Below are 17,402 nucleotides of genomic sequence, written 5' to 3'. Positions count from 1 at the left end.
TACTCGCGTTTTGCGAGGCGTCAATTACGGCCGTAATTTGGAGCTGTTCTTCATTGAAGTCAATGAAAAACAGCTCAAATTACGTCCCAAGAAGTGTCCTGCACTTCTTTGACGAAGCTGTTATTTTACGCACCGTCTTTTAACAGCGACGCGTAAAATTACAGGTCGTCGGCACAGTACGTCGGCAAACCCATTGAAATGAATGGGCAGATTTTAGCCGACGTATTTGAGCCGTGTTTTCAGGCGTAATTCGAGGCGTAAAACGCCTCGTTTACGCCTGAAAATAGGTCGTGTTAACCCAGCCTAAGGCTTCGTTCACATCTGCGTCAGGGCTCCGTTCCGTCGACTACAGTATTCATCCCATCAAAACTACGGAACCCTTGAACAACGGAGACAAACTGGACCCATTGGCACTGGATCCGTCACCAGTGAAAGCAATGGTGATGGAAATGGAAACCTTTGGTTTTAGTTTGTGTTAGTCAGGGCTCCGTTCCGACAGAAAGCTCAGACAGACCCCTGACGCAGATGTGAACGAAGCCTAAGGAACGGGCCCTATTACATTGCAGGGTCCGTTCCTTTCTCCAAGTGACTAATGCTGGGGCCATCAATCAAATGTTTAAAGCAGCTGAGAAGCGGGTGGGCCCCTATTTTTTCATCATTGTGGCCGGACTCCTGAGGGCAGTACCTGTAGTACTGCAAAGATGGCGGACCTGGCTGTGTGATAATGCTGGGTAAGAATGTGTGATAATCAGTGTGCATACGCGTATAAAACGTAGAAGAATTAGGGCCATGTGAAAGATCCAAAAGCATTGCCTCTAGAGGTGAAAATATTTGTAACATGTTACTATAAGGTTGCACATATTGGGGCAGATTTACTATTCAAATTGCACTAGAATTCTGAGTCAAATTGAGCGGGAGAGTTAATAGAGTGAAAAGGGGGCATAGTTAAGACAGATTTGCGCCAAAATTTTAACGCAAAAAACTGTCGTAAACTAAGTCAACAAAGAAAAGTGTCTAACATGTCCGGCTAGATGCTCCAACATTATCATACAACATGCACAACTTTAATAAATTTGATGCATCTTCTAAAACTTACACAGTATTAGTATATCTGCCCCATTGTGTGTATGGTTCGGTTATAAGGAGGCACGTGTAAATACTTTCTCTATTATAAAGTCTTCATTTATTCAGCTTTATTGTGTGCATGTTATCTAGTATTAACAGTGCTATGATATCTGATATATGTAAGTTGTAAATCTTTAAAAAGTATAAAGTAATGCAGAACTGTCAAATTCGGAAGAGGTAACAAAAGATCAAAGTGATCCGGTCAAAATTTTAGCTTTTGGATACAATAGGACAGATTTACTAATACTAGAAGATGCGCCAAATTTATCATATGGATCATGCAGTATGATAAATTTGGCTCATCTAGCTAGACATGTTAAACACCTTTCCCTTCCTTATACCACCTCTTAGGTGTCTTAGATTACCCCATGTACAACGATTATTGTGAATGTCAAATTCATATAACGGGAAACCTGTTTTTGTAAATAATGACTGAGTAACTGAATATATGAGCCATTTTAATAAATTTATATTTCACGACTGTGTACAATGAAAGGCAACACCTATAGATAAATAGTTCCCCACCATTATTACAAGTTATTTAACCCCTTAGTGACCACTAATACGCCTTTTCACGTGATTCACTAATGGGCTTTAGGCTAGGCTGACGCCTTTTCACGTCAGCCTAGTCTAAGTCCTGCACGGGTCTCCCGTGCAGGCTGGTGCCGCGGCTCTGCTGTCTGATGACAGCTGAGCTCCCGCTCCAACGCCCGCGATCGAAGTTTACTTCGATCGCGGCCGTTTAACCCGTTAAATGCCGCCGTCAATAGCGACCGCGGCATTTAACTTTGTTTACAGAGGGAGTGCGCTCCCTCTGTCACCCATCGGCGGCCCGCGAATGCAATCGCGGGTCTCCGATGGGGTGTCATGGCAGCCGGGGGCCTGATAAAAGCCCCCAGGTCTGCCCTGGACATATGCCTGTTAGGACGCGCCGGAGGCACGTCCTAACAGATTGCCTGTCAGATTTACACTGACAAGCAATAATGCTCTGGTATACGAAGTATACCAGAGCATTATAGCAGCAATCGGAATATCGCACAGTAAAGTCCCCTAGTGGGACTAATAAAATAAGTCATCAAAGTGAAATAAAGATTATTAATAAAAAGTACAGTAAAAAAATAAATAAAACCATTTTTTTCCATAAAAAGTGGTTTTATTTAGTAAAAGTGTAAAAAAAAAAAAAAGTACACATGTGGTATCACCGCGACAGTAATGACTCCATTAATAAAGTTAATATGTAATTTAAACCGCAAAGTGAACACCGTAAAAAAAAAAACGCAAAAAACTATGGCGAAATTACAATTATTTTCCATTGCCCCCCAAAAAAGTCATAATAAAAATGAATCAATAAGTCCCATGCACCCCAAAACAGTACCAATCAAAACTACGTCTCGTCCCGCAGAAAACAAGCCCAAAAAATCACTACATTGATGGAAAAATAAAAAAATTACGGCTCTTGGAAAAATGCAAAAACAAATAATTTTAGTTCAAAAGAGTTTTTATTGTGCAAAAGTCGTAAAACATAAAAAAACCTCTACATATGTGGTATCGCCGTAATCATACCGACCCATAGAATAAAGGTAACATGTTATTTACGTCGCATAGTGAACGGCGTCAATTTAAAAACGCATAGAACAATGGCGGAATTTCAGTTTTTTTTTATAATCCCCCCCAAAAAGGTTAATAAAAGTTAATATAAAAATTATATGTACCCAAAAATGGTGCTATTAAAAAGCACAACTAATCCCGCAAAAAACAAGTCCTCATACAGCTATGTAGACGAAAAAATAAAAAGGTTATAGCTCTTTGAATGCGACTATAGAAAAACGAATAAAATAGCTTGGTCCTTAAGGCCTAAAATGGGCTGGTCACTAAGGGGTTAAACTGTTATTATCAATGTGATATTGTTTGTCATGGCCATTATTGTAAGGGGGTAAGTCGCTCAGTATTCAGTGGACAGATAGATTTTGGTAGGTTTAAGCTAATGGTTAATATGTTATGTATTAAAGAATTGTTTATATTTTTATGTAATGTTTTAGATGGTTAAAGGGGTTTTTCCATAATCAATATTTATCACCTATCCACTTGGGGATATTTATCACCTATCCGCACCACGCTAGTGTTGTGTCAGCACATGTGCATTTCGCATGGACGGACGCCGGTTTTAGTGCTTGCATGGTGCCCACCTGGGGGAGAGAGAGGTAAGTGTGTCTAATTCTGCACATATCGTAAAGCAATTACAATTTATATACTGTCCTTATAAAGTACAATGTACCTCACTACAAAAAAATACCCCTGAGGAAGCCACATTGTGGCGATACACGTGGGGCACTTAGATCCCTTCTCCCCTCTTTTGGATATTATGCTATTGATTCAAACGGTTTGATGCAACATCATTTGTATTTCATGTTCATGTTATTGCTATGGTACATGAGGGGCTTTTAGTGGGGGCTCTTCAGTCCAGTCACTTATCAAGGTGATATCCTCCTTGAGTTTAGCATCGTTTTGCTATTTTAAATGATTTTATATGTCTATGAGGTACGTGTACTTCTAATAAAACTTATTTTTTGTAAAATATAGTTTTTTTATTTTTGCCTCATACCTACCCATTGGTTTGTTTTTGCACTCTATAGATTCTTTTAAAGACTTTGTCACATTGTGTTTCATAACCCAGAGGTCCTACATTTCCAAATTTGGTAAACTATTTATTCAAGCTATTATGAAACACATATGTATTTCTTAATAATAAAACTAATCGTTAAAACGTTTTTACCATAATCATAAATTATCTGCAATCCATAGGATGGGTGACAATTTATTTGATCACTGGGTGCCCCACTGCTGGGACCTCCACCGATCAAATGAATGGGGGTCCCAAACCTCTTGTTCCTCCTCCCTGCTTGAACCGCAGTGAGGCTGGCATTGAATGGAGCGGTGGTCGAGCCGAGTACAGCGTTCGGTTGTTTCCATCAGTCCCATAAACATTGAATCAAGTGTTGAACGCATGCTCGACCGTTGCTCCTTTCAAGCTTCTCCTGACTTCAGGACCCCCATTCTCACAATCCCAGCGGTGGGGCCCCAGCGATCAGACAATTATCACGTATCTTGTGGATAGGTGATAATTTATGATTGTGGGACTTTTTATAGGCTATGCTTCTACTGTATATTCGCAATACAATTTTTATTATGAAAGTTATAAAAAGGTTGTCCTTTGTGGATCTCGTATCACTTCGTCAGTTATGTTATTTTAAAGGAACAGTGTCACCAAATTATTTTTTTTAATATGTTAAAGATGTTAGTGCTTTATTAAAAACGTTTGGATTAATTTGTGTGTTTGTGTGTTACTTTTTTTTATTTTTACACTTTTTCTTCCCTATGGGGGCTGCCATTTTTTTTCCCATTTCTGTATGTGTCGATTAACGACACATACAGACATGGAATACGGCAGCTCCAGTCCCATAGGGACTGCGAACGGGGCCCGTTCCATCCACTATCGTGTACGCCGCTGTGTGGGAACGGCGCATGCGCCGCTCCCACACAGTTCAATTTGAAATGCGCGCCGTCCGGCGCCATTTTCCTGTGGACCGGAAGTCGCGGCCGGACACTAAGATTACTACTTCCGGTCGCGGCTTCCGGACTTGTGCACATGGAGCAGCGGCAGAAGACGGAGCGGATGGACCAGAGGGAGCGGCGGCGACTGGAGCAGGTAAGTTATTTCTATGTATGTTCGTGTTTCAGTGTGTTTTACTACTGTATGTTAACCTTCTACACTGTGTGTTAGCTCAAAAAATGGCGACACACAGTGTAGGAGGTTAGACCGTTCAAACCCCTCGTTTCTCCTGGCACTAGCCAGGATAAAGGAGGGGGGGATTCTGAGAGCTCACTAGAGCGAGGGATTTTTACCCAATTTTGCAGCATAAAGCAATGTGGCTGCTTTACCACATGCAATGCTGCAATTTTGGGAATGGCTCCATCTAGTGACCAGTGCTGGGAAATATTATAAATTGAATCCAATTTATAATATTTCCTGACTCGTGAAAAAAAATAAAATAAATTAGAACAATGTTTAATCACCTATACACTAACTGTTTAACTAAAAAAAAACAAACATGTTTTGCTGGCAACACATTCCCTTTAAGATCTCTCTTATTTCAACACATCTTATAACATAATTCTATAAACTATTACCACGTTTTATTCAAAAATAAAAATACTAAATAAACATCGGCATATGAGGGATTTATGTGTGTATAGAATCATAATTCATAGAATAACTATTAGCCGAACTATTTTTATTTTTACCTTTTGTATTATAGAAGTATTACATTGACAGTATTACTTATTTCTATCTTTGATATTTTCTAGACATAACTGAATGGATAGATGTTCTTCACAGTTTGAAAGCAAGTTATTACACCTTTATAAGGTTGGTGAGTTTAGAGAAATAAAAAAATTAAATTGGTAAAATTAAACTGTCCAAAAAATATTATGTTTAGCATGAAAGTTCGGTGTGTACACTAAGCCTTTTTAATATTAAAATATAATATTTTTTTTAAAATCTACAACCACATGGCAACTTTGTTTGCGACACTGGTATCATGTCCAATGATGGATGCAACCCAACAGTAACAATAATTCTAGCAGGGGAGTTTTTGCTACTGTCATGTTGTGGTCTTGGTTTCCAGCGTGTCCGAACTCATCCATATTCACTTTAATTACTTGTGCGGTACGCAGGGGTACACAGTGATCTTTGGCCGCTCAACCTTTATTGCAGTCAAAGTTACCGTTATAATTTAACCCCTTAAGGACGCAGCCTAGTTTGGGCCTTAAGGCTCAGAGCCCATTTTTCAAATCTGACATATTTCACTTTATGTGGTAATAACGTCGGAATGCTTAAACCTATCCAAGCGATTCTGAGACTGTTTTCTCGTGACACATTGGGTTTCATGTTCGTGGTAAAATTTGGTCGATATATTCAGTGTTTATTGGTGAAAAATTGCAAAATTTAGAGAAACTTTTTAAAAAATAGCATTTTTCAGAATTTAAATGCATCTGCTTGTAAAACAGACGGTTATACCACCCAAAATAGTTACTAGTTCACATTTCCCATATGTCTACTTTAGATTGGCATCGTTTTTTGAACATTCTTTTATTTTTCTTGGACGTTACAAGGCTTAGAACATAAACAGCAATTTCTCATATTTTTAAGAAAATTTCAAAAGCCTTTTTTTTAAGGTACCTCTTCAGTTCTGAAGTGGCTTTGAGGGGCCTATGTATTAGAAACCCTGATAAAACACCCCATTTTAAAAACTAGACCCCTCAAAGTATTCAAAACAGCATTTAGAACGTTTTTTAACCCTTCAGGCATTTCACAGGAATTAAAGCAAAGTGGAGGTGAAATTTGCAAATTTCATTTTTCTTGCTGAATTTCAATTTTATTCAATTTTTTTTCTGTAACACAGAAGGTTTTATCAGAGAAACACTACTAAATATGTATTGTCCAGATTCTGCAGTTTTTTAGAAATGTCCCACATGTGGCTCTACTGCGCTCGTGGAATAAAACACAAGCCCTAGAAGCAAGGAAGCACCTAGTGCATTTTGAGGCCTCTTTTTTTATTAGAATATATTTTAGGCAGCATGCCAGGTTTGAAAAGGTGTTGAGGTGCCAAAACAGTAGGAATCCCCCAATCGTGACCCCATTTTGGAAACGACACCCCTCAAGGAATTAATTTATGGTTGTTGTTACCATTTTGACCGCACAGTTTTTTCACAGCACCTATTTGAATTGGGCTGTGAAATTAAAAAATGACATTTTTTCCAATAAGATGTCATTTGTGATCAAAATTTCTTATTTTCACAGGGAACAAAATATCCCATTTTGTTGCCCAATTTCTCCTGAGTGCAGCAATTCCCCATTTGTGGTGATAAACTGCCGTTAGGGCCCATGGGAGGCCTCAGAAGGGAAGGAGCGCTGTGTGTTCTTTGGAGTGCAGATGTTGCTGGTTTGGTTTTCGGGTGCCATGTCGCATTTGCAGAGCCCCAGAGGTATCAAAGCAATGGAAACCAACCAGAAATTACCCCATTTTGGAAACTACACCCCTCAAGGAATTCATTTATGGGTGTTGTGACCATTTTGACCCCATCACAGAACTCATTTGAATTGGGCTGGGAATTAAAACAAAATTAATTTTTTCCAATAATATGTAGTTTTGGCTGAAAATTTCTTATTTTCACAAGAAACAAAATACCCCATTCTGTTGTGCAATTTGTTCTGAGTGCCGCAATACCCCATTTGTGGTGATAAACTACGGTTTGGACCCATGGGAGGGCTGAGAAGGAAAGGACCACCATTTGGCCTACTGGGGATTTTTTGGTGCAAAGTCATGTATGCAGAAGCCCCTGAGGTACCAGTACAGTTGAAACCCGCAAGAAGTGACCCCGTTTTAAAAACTACACCCTTAAGGCATTCATCTAGAGGTGTAGTGAGCATTTTGACCGGAGACATACAGCCCATAAACTGTAATGTGGGATGTGGGTTCTCCTGGGTACGGCAATACCCTACATGTGGCTGTTATCAGCTGCCTGGGCACACAGCAGGGCCCAGAGGGGAAAGACGAGGGGGGATAAGCTGTGCGGAGTACATCAGGGTAAGTAATATTGGGGTAAATTATAAACCAAGGGATGTATGATAAATTTTAAAACACTCTTTCATACAGAGCTGGTTTTTCGGGACATGTGTCACATTGATATATTGTGTCCTCCCTTATCACCCACTTATAGCAGACTTTGCACCTCTTTTGACTTTTTCCCTTCTTGCCAGTTTGGGGAACTTCTCCTCGAAAGTGTTGCCCTGGTACGCTGCGTGTGGCCTCGCTTCCAGAAGTACTGGGTGCCCCCCCCCCTTCTTGGTCCCTAAAGATTAGGTTCTTGATAATCACCTCTTGAAATTCCAGGAAAGTTCCCCTCTGGCCTACACATCGACGTAGCACGTACACATTGTACAAAGCCATCTGTATGATGTGCACGGCCAGCTTCTTATACCACACCGCATGGCGCTGCAGGGCTTCAGGGCTTGATCTGACAAGTCCACCCCTCCCATGTACCTATTGTAGTCCAGGATGCAGTCTGGTTTGGGGGTCTCTGTACTGGTACCTCGTACTGGTACATGGGTACTGGTGTGGCCATCTATTGTTGTCAATACAAGGACATCTCTCTTGTCCTTGTACTTGACACACAATATGTTGCTGCTGGATTGTGCCCTGCTCTCACCCCTTCTTGTTTGCCCAAGCAGGGTCTTAGGGAGGCCTCTCAGATTTTTTTCTAGCAGTGCCGCATGCCGCAGGACTTCTGGAAGCGAGGCACTTGAAGAGTGGGACGCTGGTATAAAAATTATCAAGGTACAGGGGGTAACCCTGGTCCAGCAGTGGGTGCACCAAATCCCACACAATTTTTGCATTAACTCCCAGTAAGGGGGGGCATTCTGGGGGCTGAATACTGCTGTCCTTCCCTTCATATATCCTAAACCTGTAGGTATACCCTGATGCACTCTCGCACAGCTTATACATCTTCACGCCATACCTTGCCCTCTTACCCGGCAGGTACTCGCGGAATTGAACCCTCCCTTTAAAATGTACCAAGGACTCATCAATAGAAATATACTTCTCGGGGGTGTATGATTGGGAAAACCGGGCACTGAAACGGTCTAATAGGGGTCTCCGTTTATACAAACGGTCAAAACTGGGGTCATCTCGGGGTGGGCACGGCTCATTATCAGTATAATGTAAGAAGCGAAGTATTGGCTAATTTAATTCTTTTTTAGGTTACAGTTCAGTTCTGAAGTTGCTTTGAGGGGCCCATATATTAGAAACCCCTATGAAACACCCCATTGTAGAAACTAGACCCATCAAAGTATTCACAACAGTATTTAGAAAGTTTATGAACCCTTTGGGTTTATCTCAGAAATTTAGAACAAAGTAGAGGTGAAATTTAAATTATTTTTTTTGTCAGAAAATCCTCTTTATACCATTTTTTTTATAACACAAAAAGTTTTATCAGAGAAACGCAACTTAATACTTATTGCCCAGATTCTGCAGTTTTGAGAAATATCCCACATGTGGCCCTCGGGCGGTAATGGACTGAAGCACCGGCCTCTGAAGCAAAGGAGCACCTAGTGGATTTTGAGGCCTCTTTTTTATTAGGCACCATGTCCGGTTTGAAGAGGTCTTGTGGTGCCAAAACAGTGGAGACCCCCCAAAAGTGACCCCATTTTGGAAACTAGACCCCTTGAGGAATCCATTGTAGTTTTCTTGGGGTGCATGCGGCTTTTTGATCAGTTTTTATTCTATTTTTAGGTGGCGTGGTGACTAAAAAACAGCAATTCTACTGTTGTTTTTTTATTAGATTTTTTTTTACAGCGTTCACCGTGCGCTATAAATGACATATTCACTTTATTCTGCGGGGCGATATGATTATGGCGATACCATATGTTTATAGTTTTTTTTTATGTCTTATGGCGTTTGCACAATAAAATACGTTTTGTAAAAAATCATTCACTTTTTGTGCTACCATATTCTAAGAGCCAGAACTTTTTTATTTTTCCATCAATAAAGCCGTGCGAGGACTTATTTTTTGCGTAACGAACTGTAGTTTCGATCAGTACCATTTTTAGGTACCCTTTGACTTTTTGATCTCTTTTTATTCCATTTTTTGGGAGGTGAAGTGACCAAACAATTGTGATTGTGGTACGGTTTATTATTATTTTCTTTTACGGCGTTCACCGTGCGGGATAAATAACTAAATCATTTTGTAGTTCAGGCCGTTACGGACACGGCGATATCAATTATGTATAGTTTATTTGTTTGTTTATATATTTTTATTAATAATAAAGGACTGATAAGGGAAAAGGGGGGATTTTTACTTTTATGACTTTTAAATCTTTTATTTTCTTATTTTTACACATCTTTTTTTAACTTTTTTTTTACTTTATTACTTTGTCCCATTAGGGGACTTGAGGGCAGGAGGCCCTGATCGCTATTCTAATACACTGCACTACATGCGTAGTGCAGTGTATTAGAACTGTCAGCTACTCACTGACAGCAAGCATAGTGGGTCCTGGCTTCGTCGATGGCATAGCCGGACGCCATTATTTGGTGTTCGGTTGCCATAGTCACCATCGCCGACCGCTATCGTATAGCAGGCTCGCGATTGTAGCTTAACCCCTAAAAAGCCGTGATCGCTATTGAACACGGCTTTTCAGGGGTTAATTAGCGGGGACACAGCGATCGGTCCCCACTGTAGGAGCTGTGACAGCTGCTGTACGAGACAGCAGTTGTCACAGCTCCTGCATTTGTCCGGAGGACGGCCGAAATGGCGGTTACTCCCGAGACGTACTATTAGGTCATGGAGCGCGAACGCTATGGTTACCATGACCTAATAGTACGTCCAGGAGCGGGAAGGGGTTAATAATCGAACATTTCCAACTATCAACAGAAAACAATGTTTGATTACGGTGGGCCACAAGGGACCCTCCTACAATAGCCATAATGGTGGTCTACAACACCCTGTTCCTCCTAATTGGCCCCCCTCACTGAGTAGGAGCTTAAAAGGAGCAGCTTTTATTTGTATTATTTTTTTCTAGAATCGTATCATATAGGAAAAATTGTATGTGTATTATTCCTGGATGTGGAAATACTTGGAATTGAAAAAATAAAAAGATGGCTACTTCAATCTCCCCACCATTTTCCAAATGTGGAAGAAATGGTAGAGAATATACAAGTTGTAAATTCAAACAATGTATACAGAATTCCTGCTAAATTTGACCTGCAAAACCCAAATGGCGCTCTTTCCTTTCTGAGCCCTGCCCTGTGTCTAAACAGACATTTAGGACCACATGTGGGGTATTGTTTTACTCAGGAGAAGTTGCTTTCTAAATGTTGTGGTGCTTTTTCTCCTTCAGTCCTTGTGGAAATTAAAATAATTTAGCTAAACCTACATTTTCTTTGAAAAAATTTTAGATTTTCATTTTCACGGCCTACTTCCAATAGTTTCTGCAAAAAAACCTGTAGGGTCAAAATGCTCACTATACCCCTAGATAATTTCCTTAAGCTGTGTAGTTTCCAAAATGGGGTCACTTTTAGGGGGTTTCCACTGTTTTGATCCTTCAGGGACTTTGCAAATGCGACATGGCCTCCGCAAACCATTCCTGCTAAATTTGAGCTCCAAAAGCCAAAAGGCACTCTTTCCCTTCTGAGCCCTGCCCTGTGTCCAAACAGCCATTTAGGACCATATGTGGGGTATTGTTTTACTCGGGAGAAATTGCTTTACAAATGTTGTGGTGCTTATTTTCCTTTATTCCTTGTAAAAATTAAAACATTGTATGTTCTATTGGAAAAAAATGTAGATTTTAATTTTTACAGCTTAATTCAAAGAAATTTTTCATAAAAACTGTGTGGTCAAAATGCTCACTACACCCCTAGATTAATTCCTTTGGTGTGTAGTTTCCGAAATGGTGTCTTTTTGGGATGGTTTCCACTGTTTTGGCACCACAAGACCTCTTCAAACCTGACATGGTGCCTAAAATATAATCTAATTAAAAGGAGGCCCTAAAATCCACTAAGTGCTCCTTTGCTTTTGTGGCCTGTGCTTCAATAAATTACCACACTAGGGCCACATGTGGGATATTTCTACTGCAGAATCTAGGCAATAAATATTGTGTTGCATCCTCGGGTTAAACCCTCTGTGTTACAGAAAAAAATGTATTACAAATTAATTTCGGCAAAAAAAATGACATTTGTAAATTTCACCTCTGCATTGCTTTAATTCCTGTGAAACGCCTAAAGGGTTAAAACACTTTCTAAATGTTGTTTTGAATACTTTGAGGGGTGCAGTTTTCAAAATGGGGTGTTTTATGGGGCCTTTTTAATATATAAGGCCCTCAAAGCCACTTCAGAATTGAACTGGTCCATGATAAAATATCCCTTTGAAATTTTCTTGAAAATATGAGAAATTGCTGCTAAAGTTCTAAGCCTTGTAACGTCCTAGAAAAATAAAAGGACGTTCAAAAAATTATGCAAACATAAAGTGGACATATGGGAAATGTTAACTAGTAACTATTTTGTGTGGAATTACGATCTGTTTTACAAGCAGAAACAATAAAATTTAGAAAAATGCAAATTTTTGCAAATTTTCTGAAAATTTTGGCGTTTTTCACAAATAAATATTGAAATTTTTGCACTAACATAAAGTACAATACAATAGAAAACAATGTCAGAATCGCTTGGATAAGTAAAAGCATTCCAAAGTTATTACCACATAAAGTGACACATGTCAGATTTGAATAAATAGGCTGTGTCCACTAGGCCAAAACTGTCTGTGTCTCCAAGTGGTTAAGAGCCATAACTTTTTTATTTTTCTGCTGACAGAGGGCTTTTTTTTGCGAGACGACTTGTAGTTTTTATTGGTACCATTTTGGTAATTGTAAACAGCAATTCTGGCATTGTTTTTTATTTATTTTTTACAGTGTTCTCCGTGCGGGTTAAATAATGTAATCGTTTTATAGTTTTATAGACTTTTATTTATTTTACTTTTTTTTAGTCCCATAAGGGGACTTTACCATGCGATCTTTTGATCACTTTTATAATACACTGCAATACTTCTGTATTGCAGTGTATTACGCCTGTCAGTGTAAAACTGACAGGCACCTGTTAGGCCATGCCTATGGCATGGCCTAACAGGCAATCACTAAAGCCAGACCTGGGGGAGTAACAGGTGGCTGCCATTAAAACCATCGACATCCTGCGAAGCCGGTGAGGTGAGAGAGGGAGCCCCCTCCCTCTAAAACCACACAGATGCGGCGGTCGCTATTGACCGCCGCATCTGTTGGGTTAAATATTATTGGAGACCACTGCTAGTGGTCTCCAATCGATGTCCTGAAGCCTGAGGCTGTTAGCAACAGCCTGGGATTCAGGAGCACACCGCCTGATGTGGGAAAATGTATTCTAAAGCATCGCCGTGAAAGGGGTTAAGAACAATAGCCTCCATGGCATAAATTTGGATTTTAACCTCATGCCTTTTGTACAATGATTATGAACTACATATACCATCTGATCCTTGATACCTTCAATTTTTTGTTTGATATTATGTTTCCTTAATTATATAATGCCCCTGTGGCACCCCCATAGTCCTCTATAGATATGTGTTGACACTTGATTCTGTACATACTATCCTATATGTAGTTCCATATATAGCCTTGTACAACCCTGAGTCTGCCACTCCTCAACATTGAATTTGCAACACCAAGAAGGGCAAACCATAAGGTTATGCATATCAAGAAAGTAGCAGGTGTCGCTAAGATCTGCAAAGATCTGAAAGTGATCACATTTTTAAGCACCTAGCTTCAATCTGTGGCATGTGGGAGGGGCATAAAATACAGATGGAAAGCAAAGTTTTTAGCCATATGAAACCTCAAAAATTGGATCAAGTGGTGTGGGATGATTGTACGATGCCTTCTGTTCGTCCACGTGCCAGTTATCACCACCTGTTGCAAACTGAGAGAGACAGAATACTTGAACTGAAAGCCCTTGTTTTATCATTCCGGCAGATCGCTACGCATCTAGACCGAGATTTCATCACTGTTCAACGTTGTGTATCCCGGAGGTTGGTAGAAAAAGAATGAATGGGAATGACAGCAAGAGGTGCACAGATGCGAACCTCTGCACGGATGGATCGTCTGATTGGAAGAATGGCGCGTGGTGGTCCATTCTGTACCGCAAGTGAAATTGGACGTCACATCCTAAGCCTAGGGCGGAAACCAGTGTCGACACAAACAATCACAAGGCATTTGCACGACATTGAGCTACAAGCCAGACGTCCATCTACAGGTGTTATTTGACCACACGCCACAGCTCTCAAAGGCTATCATGGTGCACAACAAGACGACAAAGGAAGCTGGAATGGAGGTCTATCCTATTCAGCGATGAGTCCCACTTTTGTCTCGGATGCAATGATAGCCGGAGATTGGTCTGGAGACCATGTGGGCATGCCATTAATAGGCCTTCACAAGGGAACGTCACACTGGTCCTACTTTCAGGATTGTGGTGTAGGGTGGCATAATGAACGGTAGCCGGACCTCTCTAGTCTTCATTTCAGGTACACTGACAGCTCGGCGTTACATTAATTTGGTCGTGGGACCAGTGGTACGGCCATTTCTCTAAATTGTCCCAGAAGCCATTTTTCAAAAGGACAACGCCATGCCGCACATTGCTCATGCTGTTGTGAACAGCCTGCATGGCCTAAACGTGCTACTATGGCCTGCAGCGTTTCCAGACTTGTCTCCCATCGAGCACATCTGGGATGTCATTGGTCGGCAACTGCAAAGGTAGCTGCTTAATAGAAGCCTGTCAGAATCACGATATACTGTAATACATTAGTATTGCTGTATATAGTGCAAGCGATCTAATGATCGCTGATTGAAGTCCCCTAGGGGCACTAATTAAAAGAGTAAAAATGTGTAAAATAAAGTTGTTTTTTTAATGTCAAAAATAAAATATTAAAAGTTAAAAAAAAAATAAAAAAAATTCCCATTTCCCCCTAGAGCATAGTAAAAAAATAAACATAATTGGTATCGCCGCATCCGTAAAAGTCTGAACTATTACAATATATTATTATTTAACCTGCACGGTGAACGCCGTAAAAAAATATAATTAAATGCCAGAATCTCTATTTTTTGGTCACCTAATCTCCCACAAAAAGTGAAATAAAAAGTGATGAAAACGTCGCATGTACCCCAAAATGGTATCATTAAGAACTACAGCTTATCCCGCAAAAAATCAGCCCTCATACCACTTAATCGACGGAACTATAAAAAAGTTATGGCTCTCAGAATTTGGCAACAAAAAATAAATTTTAGTTTTTACACTTAGGTTTTTACATGTAAAAGTAGTAAAATATAGAAAAAACTATAAATATTTGGTATCGCCGTAATTGTATTGATGCACAGAATAAAGTTAACATATTGTTCTAATTGCACAGTGAATTCCGTAAAAACGAAGTGCAAAAAAAATGAAGGAATCACAGTTTTTTCATTTTCTACCCCACAAATAATTTTTTTCCCGTTTCCTATTACATTATATGGCACTCATACTCGCATAGCACTCATACTCGATACTGAATAAATCAAGATGTCTGGAATATTTTGTTTCCATTTTTTTGTCATTTGCATATCATTAAGGGGCTTGTCCACCTTCTGACAACTGATGACCTATCCACCGGATCAGTATATCGGGCACCGAAAAGCCACTTCAGCATGTTATGGCACACCGGATGTTATGGCACATAATGCTATGTATAGGGCCCGGAAGCAGTTGGCTCCGTACATAGCATGGCAGCCGTGCTGAAGGTCTGCTCCTATTTACTTGAATAGGAGCAGAGCTGCATCTCAGCCACAGTTCTGTGGCCGGAGCTAAGTGCTTCCGGCATGTACGTCCGGTGCACGGAGGCACCGGTCCAGCTGATCTCTTTGGGTGTCGGACCCCCCCAGATCATGTACTGATGACCTATCCTGTGGATGGGTCATCAGTTGTCAGAAGGTGGAAAACCCCTTTAACATGTCTATCGTTCATGTGATTTCCACAATTCCAAAACTTTTCCTTCTTGGTTTTGCAATTTCAATGCTGAAAATGGTGAAGGAGGTTGATGAATTTTATTTCCGTGAAGAAAATACCATTTATCATGACTGTTAGTATACTATGTAGGTAATTTGGGGTATACAGACAGTATAGTTTTGCTAAACATTGTAATGGACAATATTCTAGTTTATAAACTTTTTACTGCAATAAAATGATGCATCTGAAATCCTATATCCAAAAAACAGTATTCATATACACAATATGGCCAAAAATATTGGGACACGTACACATTAAAGAGGCTCTGCCACCAGCCCTATCTCCTACTTAATCTGATAGGCGCTGTAATGTAGATAACAACAGTGGTTTTTATTTTGAAAAACTATAATTTTTGAGCAAGTTATGAACAATTTTAGATATATGCTAATTAGTTCTTAATGACCAACTCGGCGTTTTTTTACTTTTTACCAAGTGGGTGTTATAAAGAAAAGTGTATGTCGCTGACTAATTAGCGTCATACATTTCTCTTTATTCATGCCCAGCTTGTGTCACTGCACAGCGTGATCTTGCGAGATCATGCAATGACGGGACTTCCTCCCACAGGTACTTCACCGGAGCGAGAGTCAACAGAGGAAGAGGCCCGAGAAAGGTGTCACATTGGGTACGTGGACCCACTGGGCCATACCGCCTTGAGGGTATGGCAGCTGGCCAACAGGACGCAGGTCACAATCTATAGTTCGTATAGTGTATCTGTGGCAACTCGGACAGTAGCGAGACAGGCTCGGCTGGGACTAGACAGAAGGAAGACGTCAGGCGTGGTGTAGCAGGACAGGCGTGGTATATAGCACAGCACAACTTCAGCACGCTACTTAACCAGGATAGTACGCAATACAGGTGCAGGAACGGGGAACACTTGGAAACATTAGGCGACCATTTGCTTAGACAAACGTTGGTTACGACAACAACGCTCAGGCATGGGAGGAAGGGGCTGAGCCCTTCTTATAGTCCAGGGTACTCATGGGCTAATTTTGACATTAACTTCAGGTGCGCGCGCTGGCCCTTTAAGAGCGGGCACGATTGTGCGCGCGCACCCTACGAGACCCGACCGAGGTAAGCGGAAGTGAGTGCAGGCATCTCCTAAGGAGGAGACTGGGGCCAGCACTCGCAGACCCATGGCTGCAGCCATCAGGAGGTGAGTGAGCCTGATGGCCCGCGGCCATGGACATGACAAAAGGAGTCATATTAGGGAATGTTATAGGCCTGTCTAAAAAGATGTGTTTTCAGGGCACGTTTCAAACTGTGGATGTTGGAAACTAATCTGATTGTCTGGAGTAGCGCATTTCAGAGGACTGGTGCAGCACGAGAAAAATCTTTGGAGATGGGAGGGGAAGGTTTGGATTATGGTGGATGTTAATCTAAGGTCGTTGACAGAATGTAGAGCCCGAGTAGGGTGGTAGACAGAGATGAGGGAGGAGATGTAAGGAGGTGCAGCACTGTGGAGGAGCTTTGTGGGTGAGAGTAATACGTTTGAATTTAATTCTGAAAGGAATGGGCAACCAGTGCAGTGACTGGCACAGAATAGAAGCATTGGTGTAGCGGTTGGTCAGAAAGATGAACCTGGCTGCTGGATTAAGGCTGGTTTAAGGATGGATTGGA

Source organism: Rhinoderma darwinii, chromosome 5 (genome assembly GCF_050947455.1).
Source record: "Rhinoderma darwinii isolate aRhiDar2 chromosome 5, aRhiDar2.hap1, whole genome shotgun sequence".
Classification (NCBI taxonomy): Eukaryota; Metazoa; Chordata; class Amphibia; order Anura; family Rhinodermatidae; genus Rhinoderma; species Rhinoderma darwinii.
Note: the sequence above shows the minus strand (reverse complement) of the source record.